Genomic DNA, 17,717 nt, shown 5'->3' on the forward strand with positions numbered 1-17,717 from the left:
TTCCTTGGTGCAGTGGTGGGGGCCGGCGGCACTATCAGGCCGCGCGGGGAGCCTCTAGAGGATCAGTAGGCTGCCTCGCCCAACCCTTCCTCTCAGTGGCGCTTAGCAGTGTCTGTGCGGTCCAGGTGCAGTGGCGGTGGTTGGGGCCCCCCCTCTCCTTCAGTGACATGGTGGGGATCAGAGGCTGCCATAGCCGCGATTGGCCGCTCCGCTCCTTCATTTGGACATAGCGGACTTTCTGGGGCCTCCGCATGCGGACACGGCCCACTCCCCTCCCATCAGCAGTGACTGTCATAGCAGAGGGTGGGTGAGCTGTGGGACCACGTGGTGAAAGATCGGTGGCTCGGTGCAGCTGCCCCCGCCTCGGTGGCATTGTCCTGGGCCTTCGGCGCGGTAGTGGGAGACAGGACCTGGCGTCCCGTGAGATCTCCCCATAGAGCGGTGGGACCGAGGGGATCGGCGGCATTGTCGGGCCGCGAGGCTGGGACCTGAGGGTTGGGACACCTACTTGTATCTTGTCACCCGCTACTGGAACTACTCTGGCCCTCTGCTGTATTGGGTGGTCCATTGTTCGGGCAGCGGGAGTGCGGGTTAGGCCGTTGGGGATGCCCGCCGAGGCCTGCAAGTGGAGTGCGGGTGTGAGAATCTTGCCTGCTGATCAGTGGACCTATCGCTTTGGGGACTGGCTGAACAATACTCGTGTACATACGGTGGTCAGGCCTGTCCGCGAGAGAAGCTGCTGTTACCTATGTTGGTACATTACTTTGCCTGAAGTGGGCCAGTCCAGAAAGCCTAAGGCACAGTCATGACCAGGGACAAGGGAGGTGGCGGCTCGACCAAACAGGGGCCGATTGACAAGTTTACTGGCCCGGGGACAGGGACTGGAGCCTCTGGGGGCTAGCCGGGGGGTGCCGGATAATGTGGCCCTTATGGCCACCATCACCCAATCCAGGGATATGTTGGACGCCAAAATAGGGGCAGTGGGAGCAGACATCATGCTGCTGCGGCAGGACTTCCGTAACGCGGTGTCCTGCATCTCTGAAGCCGAGACCCATATCTCTGGGGTGGAGGATGATGTCACTGAGTTGAAACGAAAGGTGGCTGCAATGGAGACTGTTCAAAAGGGCCTCACGCTCAGAGCGGAGGACGTGGAAGGACAGTCCCAACGCAATAATCTGCAATTCGTTGGGTTTCCGGAGGGCTGCGAAGAGGGTAACATGGAACGCTTCCTCACGACCTGGCTGGAGGGCAGGCTTCCACCCGAGTCTCTGTCCAAGTGCTTTGTAGTGGAGCGGACCCACCGGGCACTAATGCAGAAACCTCCAGTGGGGGCCTGCCGCGGCCTGTCATTGCCAAATTATTGAATTATCTGGACAGGGACACCATCTTGAAGCAGGCCCATGCCAAAGAACCCTTGCTTTTCAAGAACACCCATATCCTGACTTCCCTGACTACACACGGCAAGTCCAGCAGCAGCGCCAGTCGTTCATGGCCACCAAGGCTTGGCTGAGAGAGTTTAAACTTCCATATGCCCTGCTTTTCTGGCCCGCCTTCTGTTGGTATTTCGCTCCCGAACCCATTTCTTTGATAGCCCGGAAGAGGTCTTCCGTTGGACGTATGAAATGATGTGAGTAAGACCTCATACTCCACCGGAAAGGGAGTCGGACTCCTCCCTGAGTGACGCGGCTCGGGGATGCCCCGTGGTCAGTGGAAGAGGGGTAACAGAGAGTCAAGGTCCCAGCAGTGTTCACAGTCCTGCAGCACTGCCTCCCGAGGGGGTCCGTCTCTGGGGGATCAGACATTGGAACCTTAGCGGAAGATGCCGGTGTGGTGCGGCGGAACTTCGTCTGTTGAGTACCGGGAAGTCCTGAACTGAGCTTATATTACCATCAGGTGTGAGCTGGCGGGAGCCCCGCCAAATGGTTATGGTCTGTGAGTTGGGGATCCATTGGTTGGGGCGGTGCCCATCCCCTGTTGGGGATCGGAGATCGGCCCTGCCATGACAGATACTTCAGTATTGGGTTGAGGTATGGGGTGGGGGGTTTGTTGGGAAGGGGTTGTTTCAGTTTTCAGGTCGCACTTCCATCACAGGTCCGATACAGGCTACATATATGCCACTGAGGCTCAATATTCGAGTTGAACGATGATGCAACCCCCAATGGTTAGTACGTCCGGAGGTGGACATGGGATGCAGGGTGGTCTTCGTATCCTAATCTGGAGCATTCAAGGGGCTCTTGGCAAGGTCAAGCGGGGGCCATACACAGATGTACTTCTGTTACAAGAGACGCATCTTATGGGCACGAAGGCTCTTTGCCTGCTGTGGTATGGATTCCAACAGGTCTTTCATGCCGGCTTTGGGGGGGTCCCGGGGCGTGGCATACTGATATATCGCAGGGTCCTGTACACGCATGAGCAGCAATGGACCGACATGCAGGGGCGCTATCTATTTGTCCGGGGTAGGGTTGGGGAGGACCCCCTGATTTTGGGTATGGTATACGCTCCACCTCCTTTGCAGTAGAATTTAATCGAGCGGCTGCAATATCTGTGGGCCGATATGCCTGATATAATGTCGGTGGTGGGTGGGGACTGGAACGATGTGATGAAGGTGGCTCAGGACAGGACGGGGGTTGGGGACGGTCCAAGGAGTGTGGTACAGACTAAACTGCATGCTCTGGTGATGGGAATGGATTAGGTTAACACTTGGCGGCGTGCACATGGCACGGCTCGGGCTACACTTACCTCTCAGCAGTCCACAAATCCTTCTCTACCCTGGATTATATATTTGTTCTCCGGGCAATGGCAAGTAGGGTGGTGGTGGTGGTGGAGATACTTCCTCAAGGTCTCTCGGACCACTCCCCAGTGTTCATAGAGTTGGATACCGTCAGTGGAAGGCAGCCGTTTCGGTGGCGACTAGCATTGTGGAATAATGTGGAATATACCGCCCATATGGGAGAATCCATAGCTCAGTATCTGACTGGGAACGTGGGGTACGTGTCCAGTGGGAGGCGTTGAAGCCCACTCTGCGAGGGGTGAACATTTCTTGGTGAGCGGCAGCTCTCAGACAGCGTAGGGAGGAACTGACTCGCGCTAAGGTGGACATAGAGATGATTGAGCGACAGAACCGTGAGTCAGGGAGTGACCTGGGAGTGCAGCAACTACTCTTGGCCCAACAGGAGTGTGCAGCCCTGCTGATAGATGAGGCACGTCAGGTCAGGGTGTACCAATGGGGGGACAAGTCTAGTAAGATGTTACACCGCCTTTGCCAGGGCACCTTTCACGCCCAGGTCCTACCGGGAATATTAGATCAGGCTGGGACCCCAATCACGGATCCACCTGCTATTGCGGAGAGTTTTGCTACATATTTTGTGGACCTCTATGCTCCCTGGTAATGTCTGGTGGCTGCCACAGTCAAGAAATTTATTGCGGATTTACCACCCAAGGCGCTGTCAGACGAGCAGCGGGACCAGCTGGAGGCCCCCTTGTTGGACGAGGAACTGGGATCGGCCCTGGGAGGACGGAATCCCGGGAAGGCGCCCGGACCCAATGGGTTTCTGAGCGAGTTTTTCGTTGGTACAATGTGCAATTGTACCAACATTATCGGTGCTTCCTCCGGATTGGAGACACACGGAGGTGGTGGTGTTCCATAAGTCCGGGCGTCCCCCGGAGCACCATGCCTCGTATCGCCCCATTTCCCTTTTAAATGTGAAGGCCAAAATCCTGGCGAAGGCGTTGGCTAATCGACTATTGCCCCATATTACGTCGCTTGTGCACCCCGATCAGGCAGGTTTATGCCAGAGTGGGCTACCCGGCACAATATCAGCGCAGGTGGCGGTTGCCGCGATTCAACGAATTGGTTAGCTGGCGGCATTACTGTTGGCAGTCATGCACAGGGTGTTCAATTCCCTGAGCGGGGTCTATCTGTTTGCTCTGCTTCTTAGACTCACCCTGGGCCCGCGATTTCTCTCCTATGTGAAGGTCCTATGTACAGGCCTGACAGCGTTGGTGCAAGTTGCAGGCGCTGCCTCCTCCACCTTTGCTATTCAGAGGGGCACGCGGCAGGGTTGTCCCCTGTTGCTGTATCTGTTTGCCATGGCTTTGGAGCCATTGGCGGACTGGGTGCGCATGGATGCCCAGGTACGGGGTTTTGAATGGGCCACGGGCCTCTCCGATATAATAGCGTTATATGCGGATGACGTTCTTTTCTTCCTGACTGCAGTAGACAGAACGGGGCCACGGCTTCTGCGTATAATGCAGATCTTTGGGGAAACGTCGGGTCTCTACATGAATCCTCGCAAATCTACATTGTGGGTGCTGGGGGGGCAGAAGAGGGTGGGTGCATGGGCGACAGCGGTTCAGTCGGCTGCATGTGTACCGGCCGTTGCCTGGGAGCGCAACATGGTACCTGTGTGGGAACGGTTCGAGCTGACATTAAGTCCTGGTTCCATATGCCCCTGACACTGTTTTTTTTTTTTTTTTTTGAAAACCTTTATTTGAAGAAATGGATGCTTACAAATATGGGCCTACAACCCGGGGGCCGGCCACGGAACAAAACTGGAAAGCACCATTATCAATTAAAGGCACAGAGTGGTTAGACGATATTACCGAACGCTGCAAGTCCATGATACTAACTAACTGGAACCACTCGACATAGGATCAAAGGAGGTTAATTTTTATATATTGAGAGAATAAAGGATCAGTTGTATAGGTAGCAACCTGGTGTACGTGGCGGGGAACAAACCAACTATATCATAGCAGTACAGCCACAAAGCAATAATCGGAAAAGTCCAGAGCATGCAAAACATAGGTTCGCTTACAGTTCCTCATTGGTAATGTCCACGCGCGACCTCATGTACCCAGAGACAAACTGAACAGTATTTCCGTAATAATAAAAAACCCCATCAGGGAGACAGATAAATTGCAATCATTATACAACCCAACCCGAGAAATAAGAAAACAATAGTACTAAAAAGAGGAAGTGTGGGGGCTCCCCGTTACTGTACCCGCCCCACGGTGGCAATGGTGATCAATAATACAAATAGCGAACGTGCTTAGGGGCGGGGCAACTAATTCAGGATAAACAGAGCCATGGGTACCATATTACATATAATACCTATTCCTCCCCCCCAGTAACTTACCCCGCGGGACTACATACAGTCGTGGAGATCCAAGAAAAGGACACAAAAGAGCCATAGAAACAAAGAACTATCTAATAGACCCTAATCCACCCGCCCCACCCTGCACCCCTGCAGAAGGCTACGGCCTACCCCTCCCAGCAGCGTGCCTGTCGCCCTAATTATGAACCCGAAATATAGAATGAGATGATATAGAGAAAAGGAAAGAGAAGAGAAAAAAGAAAAGCCTGGGGAGAGGAACCATGTAGCAGATGGCGCGGCCCCGCCCCCCGCCCACATAAACCATGAGCGTGGCCCAAAACGAAACTGGCAGGTGTTCAGTTATACGTAAATATGAAGGAATCAACAAAGTATCACAATTTGGGGCAGTCCATAAATCCGTTCACCGATTAGTAGTCCTCCGAAGTAAGAACCGGACTCATCCTAGTCCTTTCTTAGCTAACGCCACGATGTGCGTCGATGCAGTGGGCATAAAACATGTCGATGAGAAAAGGCCGTAGAAAAGTCGCTGGACGATCAATGGAAGCAACCCTTGGGACCTCCTCTGCCGATGGCAATGCAGGGGCTGTTCACGGCAGTCGTGTATACCAGTGTCAAGGATCACCAGCGGTTCTACCCGCTCACGTATCGGATCATCGCTACCCCATCCAGAAAGCGGGGAACAATCAATGACCAGCTCGGGCCCATCCGCGTCCTCAAAGGACGACCCGGGAGCAATGGCGGCCATCACATCGTCCTGTACACGAGAGTCCCGGGTCATGGTCAATTTCCAATTCTTCAACGCTTGCAGGACGTCGCCAATCGTGGGTTCGCGCTCACCAGTGTAGGCCCAAGCGGAACACAAGGGCAAGGAATCGGCATCCCGGGACGTTACACAGAACCTGGCATCAGCCGCCATTTTGCGACAATTACGCCGTCTCTTCGGAATCATCGCCAGTGGTGGGCTCGCCAGTAGGGCCCCCTCGGGATCCCCCTCAAGCGCTCAAACCGCACCCATGGCGCTAAAATGATGACCACCAAAAGAGGGAGACCCGCCGGCGACACCGCTACGCTAGAATCACTCTCTGCCACCGAGCGATGGAGTCTGGTACGGCCGGACGGCAACAAAGGGGGGAGGCACCAACACGGCGTCTCCCACACGCAACTTGCCGCACACCACCTCTGGAACACCGGACGGTAGTCCCAGGCGTGTTCATTTGCCTCCGGGCTCTTCGCACATCGGCATCTTCCGGCCGGCCCCAATCCTCCACTCGAGGCCGCCGCCGGCAACGTCTCGCCGGCAACTCGCTAAGGGCGAGGCCCCGGTCTCAACCCCGGAGAGGCCGCACTTTACGGGAGGACGCCGCTGCGGACCCGCTGAGCTCCGGATCCACCAGGATGGATGGTAAGTGACTGCCAAGCTTTGCATATAAGTTGTTGTCCTTTTTGGGCAGGATTAGTGACAGGATTTTCGAATTTAGGCAGGTAGGACTGCGGAGCCGAGCTAACGTGCGGCCATCTCGATGTCGAGCTTGGCTCCTCAACCCCTGACACTGTTTGGTAAATCGGCAATCTTTAAAATGGTAGCCCTCCCTCGACTTCTCTACCAGCTGCAGAATCACCCATACCCAATCCCGCCTCAATGGTTCCGGCTGGTGAATTCTGTGCTGGGGCAGTTTCTGTGGGAGGGAGGGAGGGAGGGTGCGACTGGCCATGCGCACATGCTTCTTGTCCACTTATTGTGGGGGGCTGGCTTCCCCGTATCTCCTTTCATAATATCAGGCCTCGCATCTACTGGTCCTTAATGAGTGGTGGTATGGGAATTGGGGGGACCCGGCATATGCACTGGAACGCTACCTTATGGGTCATCACACACTGCCATCAGTTACACGGGTGGTGTTCATGGTTTGGAGACAGACACTGCGACGCATGGGCTGGTCGGGTGTCCTGACATGGGAGACTCCACTATGGAACAATGAGCGCCTGCCCTACTTGGCGGCCCTTCTGGGGTTTTGGGGGTGGGACGCCATAGGCATCTCCACACCGGGTGACGTGCTGAGAGACACAACACTTAAATCCTTTCGGGGTCTCCAGGAGGAGTTCCATATGCCCCAGACACAATTCTATTGCTACCTACAACTGCGTCATGTGCTCTCTCCTAGCGTGCAGGGTCTGGAGTCCATCCCTTAATTTAGCCCCGTTGAAGCAAAAAATTTTATGGGGGACTTGTGGGAAAAAAAGATTTAGCGTATTTATCAGTCATTGGTCACACACTGTTCCCCTACACTTCAGAAACTCCGTGGGGACTGGGAGGCAGACATGGGTGGGCTGGAAGAGGAGGACTGGACGGAGGCCCGGGCAGCCCCGCGGGGGGCCGCCATAGCGATGCGGCTCTGCCTAGTCCAATTCAAATATCTTCACAGAGTCTACTTTACTAGGACGTGATTGTGGCGTGCGGGGATGTTCGCCTCCCCGGAATGTCTGCGCTGTGGCCGGGCGGAGGGTACAGTTATTCATACAGTTTGGCAGTGCACATCGCTGGATCGTTTCTGGAGGGGGGTCTTTGCGTGTCTGTCTGAAGTTCTGGGTTGGGAGCTCACCCGCACACCACAGCTGGCATGCTGCATGTTATCCAGGGTGTGGGGGCAGCCATCCAAGCGACACCTTATGCTCCTTGGCCTTACCCTGGCAAAACGAGACATTGCTAAAGCCTGCAAGGCAACAAGGGCTCCATCAGTGACAGCCTGGAAAAATGGCCTGGACTTTTGCATGGATCTGGAGCAACCCATATTGCCCTCTGGCTGGAACCTCCAGCGATAGAGGAGCCATTGCTGCCGGGTTAAGCTGAGGATCCAGTATAGTGGGGGGAGGGAAGGAGAAAGGGGGGTGGCGGGCCTAGATCAGGACCTTTCGAGTATCTTCCGTTTATTACTGTGGACAAGGTGGTATGGACTAGTGCGATCTTTGGGTGGGAGAGAGTGGGAGGGGGGTGTTGGTGATGGGAAGTGTTACCGTTTCATGCTCCTGTGTCAGGTATTGTTGTTTACAGGAGGGTGGGAACAATGGTGGGGGAAACAAAAGTCGTTTGCTGTCATGGATGTGTTGGGGATGCTTTGGCAGATGACTCTGGTGTGCAGAGCACTGCAAGATATATGTGAATTGACAAATAAAATTTGTTTAAAAAAAAGAGAAACCTCAAGGCAGATCTCCTCCGTATACTCTATCAGGATCTGGATCCATATCCCCATCAACGTCGAAACAGCCCAATGTTCTTGCAATTAAAGGAGGGAGTTAAAGACGCACTCCTCAGGGAACACCAACGGGCAGATTTATCAACATTTTGCACTAGTGCAAAGTCACTAAAAGTGACTCAAAACGGTGCAGAGTGTTGATTTGTTATACAGTTTCCACTGCAAAACTTTATTTGTGCAGGAAAGAGGCCTCAAAGTAATGCAAAGCAGCACTGATTTACATTATTTTGTGACAAAGTGTATCCCATGGGTGATACATGTGGGTTCCCATGTTCCCACCCATTGCTAGTGACTCAAATCTCTATCTACTAATATTCTAAGACAAGACTTTGCATAAAAAAAAACGCCTCCCTGAGTCAGTTCCCAAGTAGGAGAATTGTTTTTCTCCAAAATGTCAAACTTTGCATGTGTGCTGCACTGTACAGCACACTTACAAAATGGGAAAAGTTTATAAGAATGGGTATCCTTTCAGCACAAAACCTATGCTAGACATCAATGGTGGTGTAAAGCAGACTAAATATGTGCTACTGCTTGGGAAGAGAGGCGCTGTACCATATCTTTGTAGATATGGTGCTGGCCGCCTCTTTCACACAATGCTTGCTGCACTGCATTGCACCACTTTTTAGTACAAGTGCCCCTATATCTCTAGAAGGTAGGAATCGTCTTCATATCTCTGGGCTCAAGAGCCCATGGACACACTCAAAGAATAACAGCTTTATCGTAAGATGTGTGCACAGCATTACATATAATACATCATATCATCATAACCCAAATCATAACAGCATAACACAACATAACACATGCTATCACATAACATCATATAATACATCATATCACATAACACATCTAATCATATCACATAACACATCATATCACATAACACATCATATCACATAACACATCATATCACATAACACATCATATCACATAACACATCATTACACAAACAATTTTACTCAGGGAAATGGTAATTTTAATAAAATAGTTAATTGTTGGTGATAATATTTTTATTAGGGTCTGCCAACTGCTGTTTATGTATGGTTTATTTCTAAAAAAAAAAGTTAAAGCATTGGGATTCCTTTGGTATTAATGTGTTACAATGTTATTTTATGTTGTGCTGCATAATTTGCTTTTGCTGCCGCATAATATTCTTCCTCATTGCCACATAATTCTGGTCCTACTTGCTCAGTGTCTACATTGGCCACAAACCTTATATGGCACTGATTTGCCCGTATAACAGTTTCTTTAGATACGACTTTTTATTCAATCCCGCTCTGTACATAGGCAAGGGATTCTTGAAAAGGGATGAGTAAATAGTTACTCTCTGTTATGCACCCCTTTCCCAGGGTCGTTGGTCAGCAAATCATACACTGCGCTCTGACGCCACCTTCCGTTATGGTCACACGCCATAGAACACTTCAAATAAACATGCGAACCACATCACATGCATGCATGCATGCATAACAGCTGCCAATATATATACAAAAATAATAAACTATTTTACGGAATAAAACAGTACAGCTTTGACACTGGGCTTCATGTCATCAGGAGCCTATATTTTCCGTCCTGTGCTGCAAGGGATGTCTTGTGTTTGCAGTTCTATTTGCCCCACCATAAACCAGGCCAACAATAACCACCCAGGACTAGGAACACGTTTTTTTCTTATCTGATGATATATGGAGTGAATACAGCTTGAAGGAAAAACCAAGCAGTGTATTTTTGACATTATGATAAAATATCGTCTACATAAATATCGTGACAGAAGACTATTACTTCATAAATGTAATCAACAAAAATATCGAGTTTACGTACAGTGTATGTACACTGCCAAAATATCGTAAAAACATTTTGAAGAACAGAATATTGAAACAAAAATATAAACTATATTGAAATATACATATATATATATATATATATATATATATATATATATATATATATATATATATATATATATATATATATAGCATTATATGTAAATTATTTAAAATATGTAACTACAAAATATTTAGATTTATTATTCCTACTCAAGTTTAGCAACAGTAGGGAAAGTGTTGGACTTTGGAGGGGTTAGAGATACAATTCTTATTCCTAAACTTGCTTTAAGAATGTTTAAATGCACAACAAAATAAAAATATTTCAGTATATTTAGAATAAGAAATATAGGGTCATATGTAGGTAATCTACATTTACCGATTCTAAAATACCGAATTTTACCGATTTGGTATTTTAGAATCGGCAAATGCTATGTAGGAAAAACGTAGGTAAATTTTACTGAATCGGTAAAATTCGGTAATCATCGATTCGGTATTTACCGATTCGGTAATTCCCATTCATTCCTATGGGCCTGGAGGCACTCACTTGAGAGCTCCCTACATTAAGGATTCGGTAATTTACCGAATCAGTATTTAAGAATTAGGTAATTTACCGATTCCTTAAATTACTGTTTGGTAAATTACCAAATTCTTAAACCTGTCTCTTACATCTCAAATGCCCAATACCGGTCGGTAACGGCCGAAATTCGGTAATTTCGGCCTTTACCGACCGGTATTGGGCTACCTACATCTGACCCATATTCACAAATAGATAATTAAATATAAATGTAATAAAATATATATATTTTTTAATAAATTAAAATATTTAAAATCAATACACTCCACTTCCTACTAACCAAAAAAAACACTGAACGAAAAAAGTTATAAATAGGATATTATTAATATTAAATTAATTATTAAATAAAATAAATACAATGAAAATAAATAATACATATAAAATTCTTATTAAATACGCTGTTAAATAAATTAATATTTAATTAAAAACAATAAACAACTAAATTAACAATTAATCAATTAATGTAACTGCCAATAAGAATATTTTAATTAACATAAACATTTCATTTAATAAATTATATTTTAAATAACTTCCCTCCCTAATACTCTACAAACTCAACAACCCACTACTAAATAAAAAATGACTATTTAAATTATAAAAAATAATCACACACTAAACATTGCTAACTATACTAAACAAAAAAATTATTATCATAATAGTAATTCGTAAAAATAATATACAAATATATATTAGATGAATTTGAAAAAACAATCAAATACAGCTATATTAAAGTAAACTATATTATATACAATATTATATAAAGATAAATACAGTGGGGCAGATTTGCAATAAGTGACGCATCCCTGCATATCAGCAGGGATGCGTCACTTATTGTACGCCATGCCTCCGCCACCATGGATGCGCCGCATTTACAATGCGGCACAACATGGGGCAAAAACGGCACAGATGGGTCACGCATCTGTGCCGTAAAAGTGGTGCATTGCTGGAGTTGCGTCGCAAGTGCGACGCAGCTCCAGCAATCCTCTGGGGGGCCCTATCTTGTTACTGCTGCGTCAATCCTTATGCCTGCTTCAAGCAGGCGCAGGGTTTTGACGCAGCATGGGCCACTTTTAGGAGGCGCTCCTGCGCCGGAACGCCCCCCCCCCCACGCAGGAAAGCCTCCTTCTGGCGCAGTGCTTTACAACGTGACGCATCTCCCAGATACCTAAAAAACAAATTTTTTTTTTTTTTTTGTATGTTCTTATATAGCGCTCGAATCACCCGGAGGCATCTCGGCGCTTGCCTTGGGAACCCGTCCTGGCTCTTCCCTGTGAGATAGCCCCTAACGGGCATCCCCAAGGTGAAAGCCAGGCATCCCGCCGCAGGGGGCCGTTGTGGGGATTAAGCAAGCTTAATGCCTAGAGTTGCAGAGTGTGAACCCATGATTAGGTCAGGCACCGAAGCGAGAATTATCGAGTCCGTGGACATTTGAGCTCAAGACCCTGCCGCGTCGGGAATTGAACCCTGGTCCCGGGTCTGACCTCTGCTTCAGGGTCTGCCTGCTCTAACCAGTAAAATGTAAATGTATTTGAGCTTATATAGCGCACAGCTACCCACAAAGGGTTTCCCGGCGCTTGCTTAGGGAACCCGTCCTGGTATTCCCCTGTGAGATAACCCCGGCAGGGTATCCACAAGGTGAAAGCCAGGCATCCCGCCACGAGGGGCCATTGTGGAGATTAAGCAAGCTATTGCCCAGAGTCGCAGAGTGTGAACCCGTGAGTCGAGAAGGCACCGGAGCGAGAATTATCGAGTCCGTGGAATTTTTGAGCCCAAGACCCGCCGAGGCGGGGAATTGAACCCTGGTCCAGGGCCGATCTCAGCTTCCGGGTCTGCCGCCTCTAACCCCTGAGCCACACTTCTCCACAGTGAGCCACACTTCTCCATGTTTACTCTGTCACGTGATATGTTTGAGTGAGAATTGTTTTGACACATATTTTGGGTTATGGCGCATGTTTGTGGTGGTTCCCTACTCAGAGAATAGTAGAGCAAACAGCTATCCTTTATTGACAGGTCATTAGAATGCTAAAGATGAGTTTTTATAGCGCTTCATGTTGTGTCATTCTGAAGTACTTTAAATAATAAATGTTCTTAAAAATTGGAGCAATTGGTAACCACAATTGCTGGAGTCACATTTGCATGTGTGATCTTAGAACTGGAACTAAAATGTCAACAACATGTTGTACATCATTTTGAGATGGCTAACTGATATTCCTTCTGTTATATGCTTCTCTTACTTCCGCCAGTGGTCAAGTCCGTGTAATATTAAATACATCATGTTTGTCATTTTAGAAGCTTAAATTGTTGGTGTATGACTCATACGTGCCCATATGACAACTTCCAGTAACTGTGCAGTATCAGGATTCTTGATGAGATGTGATAACTGTGCTGCCCCATCACAGAGAATGTGTGTGCCTTATTGCCTCAGAATATGCACAAAGGAACCAGCTCCAAATACACTAGCATGAAGGTCATTTACACATATCCATTCACATATACATCTGCCTGAGCACACGCACACACTCACACACAAGTCCCATCCACATGTACACCCATCCATGCACACTCTACAGGTATAAACATACGCCACGTACACAAAGCGACCTTTAATCGGCCAATACACATAAACTAACCATAAAACATCCTTGCACAAATACCCATCAATACACAGACATTTTCCTTTCACATGGACTCTCCATCCACATGCTCCATTCACCTATGCCTCGATCTGTCAAATCCAGCCCCCCCCCACTCATCCAGCTGCCCACCACCTGACACCACAATCCAGTTCTCCATCCGTTTACTCATGTATGAGTACGGCCATTCACCCCTCCACACATAACATAACATGACATATGTATTTGTAAGTGGACGTTCACCCTTGCTGCTGAAAAAACAGATGTTTACACACAACTATGCATATTTAACTATTTTACTTGCTCAACTATCTATGCAGTTAATAGTCCATACAACGATGACGAAACATAGGGATTAAATAGGCAAGGGTGTTTGCTGTGGACTGTGCTGTACCTGTTATTTGAGAGGAGAGGCTTCACTGATACTTCCTGAGTTGTACCTGTTCAGTGACAGCAGGAAGCTTGTATTTCTGCTGCAGTGTCAGTGAGAGACACTGGCACTACTGTTACCATTGTTGTGTGGTGTTTTAGGCTCCAAGTGAATTTTCCTGATTCATGCCCTTATATAGGTACAAATCATATTGCCCTAATATAGGCATAGATTTCAAGCCCTTATTTAGACAACTCATGCAGACCAAATACAGACATGGCTACTACCACTCGTACCAAACGTGACAACGATTTCTTGGAAAATCGGCTTAAGCAGTCAGGGACCTTCCACTTGCTTGAATATTGATTTGTCCAAGATCTCATGTACTTTGCAAAGAACGACTATTCCCTAGGGGTTCTTTCCTGACATTATTATGCCCGACTTCACATCAAACAATGGCATTCCTAGACACCTTCAAGGTATAAATATACCTTCACTTGCTCTAGCAAGACACAGTGGTTCGGAGCAGTTCAACTATCTACTTGCCCGACGCAGCTCGCTACAGCCAATGCCGAAGGAAGCCGACCCTCCAGCTGATGCACTGATCGAGAGGCTACCTTTCGCTCGCCGAGAATCCAGCTAAAGTGTTTCCAAGCTCCCCTTGCGGGGTGATGGGAAATCGAGTCCAGAGACTGAGATACCAGACCTCCTTCATTCTAAACTAAGGTATGGAGCTGATTAGAACCTAGAGAAATTCTTGGATAGATTCTTGGCAAAGAAAACTAAAACCTATGCTACACAATACGTACTTCTTCCCGCGTACTAGACTTAGGTTAGGTACATTGGGGTAGGCGTATTTAGAAGTACCAGTTGAGTATTTCAGCCTGTGTATTTATGTATGTATTTTATATGGCTTAGAAACCATACAATGCTCTTACAGTATTATTTTATAATATTGTTCTTGCTGTACACATTATATTTTGCAGTCTGCTTAACGATTGTAGTAGTTCACTTCTCTTGTATGAGGAAGAAGACTGTTCAATAAACCTTTTTTATTGAAAACGCCCGTCTCTATTTCTCTGCAACTCTGTAGAAACGAAGCATGCACAATTGACTGAGTGAAATACTTATCTATAGTTTCTGCGACTCTAAAGATATTTCTTACTCTTGGGAAACAACGTTGTCATGATTTTTGCGGTTGTCAGAAACTAATCCCTTCTTGTGAATTTGAGAAGGTTTCTAGTGACCTCTGAGCTAGCTGGCACTCAATATTAAGTTTAATATATTCGATAGAGACCTAGTCGACCTCAGTCCTACTTCTAATCTATAGGATATATTATTCCAATGCGCAGAGCCTATTGAGAATATAGGAACTACACCACATGGCGCCCAAAGTTTGGTAAGGCACTAATATAATGCTAGATACTAAAGTAACTCAGTCGTGCTTTTCTCAGAGATCTCTTTTTCCCGTAAAAATACTCCAATAGAAGTCTGGAGTAGGTAAAAGGATAAAATATCTGCCATAACTGAGTAGGACGAAAATCCTATGTATTCGTTTTTGTTTTGTTCAAAGTTGAAGGATACGGTGTTTCAAAATATTGTGCACCTTATCTTTGTTTCCTTGAAACTTGCTCTGCAACTTTCATTAAACAATGTTGGTTAACGGCGACAACAACGCAACTGGTGGAGCTGCAGCAGATGCAGCCTTACCAGGCTTTGACTTTACAGGTTTCCAAGAGACCGACCCGGATGCTATAATCATCCCAGAAAATTTAAGGAAAGCCATCACTACAAAACTTATAACAAATGGCCTATCATCAAGAGGTGGTAGGGTAATTTTTGTGATCGACGCATATGAATATCGTCAGACAGAGGTATTCTATTCATGGATTATCTTCCCTGAAGCAAATCCAGTAACACATGTGTTTCACTTCTACAAAGAAGAGGAACCTCCAATGGAATACGTTCCTTTTGAGGATATTGAAATTCCACTAACTTACCAATAGCATGCGCTCTGGTTTAAAGGCTCCCTGCAACATCAAAATCACATTACCAGGCTCAGTCCACTAGGTAGCCCAAGAGCAACATGGCTGTTATTAGCCAGCTATATACCACATCCTGCCATTGAAGAAATGTCAGGTGTGGAACTATTAGTTCAGCTAAAACAACTAATAAAAATACATAGACAATTGGTTCAATATGTCATGAGGACTCTAACAGTCCAACCTCCTATAAGGATTACACAACACACCCCTTACCAGGGAACCACAAATACAATAACACCACAGACTATATACAACCAGTCATTGGTAAATTACCAGCAAAAAGGGAACAAATTCCATTCTGGATAGCTAAAAAAATTACTCAAATCGAGGCAGTATTTCCTGATATTACCCCTCATGAGAAACACAGGATTTTAATAATCTGTTTACCAATGGGGATCGAACCCACTTGGAGGACTGCGACACTTGGGGGTACAGTCTTTGCTGCAATCTACACAAAAATACATGGTGTTCAGTCTATGGCGGTAATACCAGATGTCCTGAAACAGATTCAAAATGAATACGGGGCAGAGCCTGCTTTAAATCTAGGTATGAAATTACTGAAAGATTTCAAACAAGTCTCAACCATAATATTAGCTAATATTAAAGATGAAGCAGCATCCATGGCAATCCACCAAAAGTTAAGAGAATTTGATGTAACTGAGCAACCACAAGAACTATCCAGAATAATCGAGAAATCATATGAAGAACTAGGTAGAGAAAGTTTGGGTGGTAAACCAGTGAAACCCCAACTGACCGAAAGTCCTGAAAAGGTCTTTATTAAAAACACTCTCACTCTTCCTAAAAAGAAGTGGGAGAACACTAAACAAACTTCTAAAGAGAAGCATTCTCAATCCTGAGGAAGGTCTCCTCAAAAGGAGCCCTCTGAAATGAGGTATAACCTCAGGAATAGGGATAATTTGAGAAAGCCTGACAGATATCAAGATACTGATACACGTTCCTCTCGTACCTTTCAGACTTCATCACAGAAATCTGAAAGAAGAGGACAGTCAGAACAAAAGGAAGAACGCGTGAAGTTCAAAGACGATCAACACGTTACAAAAAATAAGAAAAGCTAATTTACTAAAAAGAAGGTAGCAGGTCTAAAAATCAGACATGCCGAGGATCTTGAGGACACAACTCAAGAACCGGGAGTGCGCTCAGACAATGTTGGACAGCGCAGCAGAAGTAACCGTAGCTCGCAAGATCTCGAAGGATCATCTGGAGACAGTAGACTTGAATGAGTACATCCAAGTTGAAACTGCAGATACCAGGATTAGTGTCCCACATAAGTTATATGAAGTAACACTACGGATGGAGGGGGACATAACAAGAAAAATAAGAGCACTCTTTTGGGAGAAGCTCTCTAAGGGTTATGACATTCTTCTAGCTGAACAAGACTGGCCACCTGAATTTGTCAGGGAGTGCACACATTGCGAAGACATCATTATGCAAGCCTTCTCCAATCATATTCCAATTCATAAAAATATACATATGCAAGGAAATGGGCAGTAGCCCAGGCTCCTGCATTATACAAAAATCATGTAGGATGGGATGAGGACTCTCTTCAACATAAAATCCAGTTAAAAACTCAACCAACTGCACAAAGGCAGTACCCAGTTAAGCAAGAAGCTAAAAAACAAGTCATGGAGATATTAGATTAACTTGAATACCAAGGGGTGATTCAAACATGCACCTCGTTAATGAACAATCCTTTGTTTCCTGTCTCCAAACTAGACAATACATATTGTCTATTTTTGGATTACAGACATTTAAACTCTTGTTGCAAAACTTTTGCAGTACAAAATGCACATAGTGCAGCACTAATGAATAACATTGTGTGTAAAAAATATAAAGCAACATTAGGTATTTCTAACGGTTTCTTCTGTCAAAACATTGCACCTGAAAGTAGGTATTTG

Source organism: Lissotriton vulgaris, chromosome 3_1 (assembly GCF_964263255.1).
Source record: "Lissotriton vulgaris chromosome 3_1, aLisVul1.2, whole genome shotgun sequence".
Classification (NCBI taxonomy): Eukaryota; Metazoa; Chordata; class Amphibia; order Caudata; family Salamandridae; genus Lissotriton; species Lissotriton vulgaris.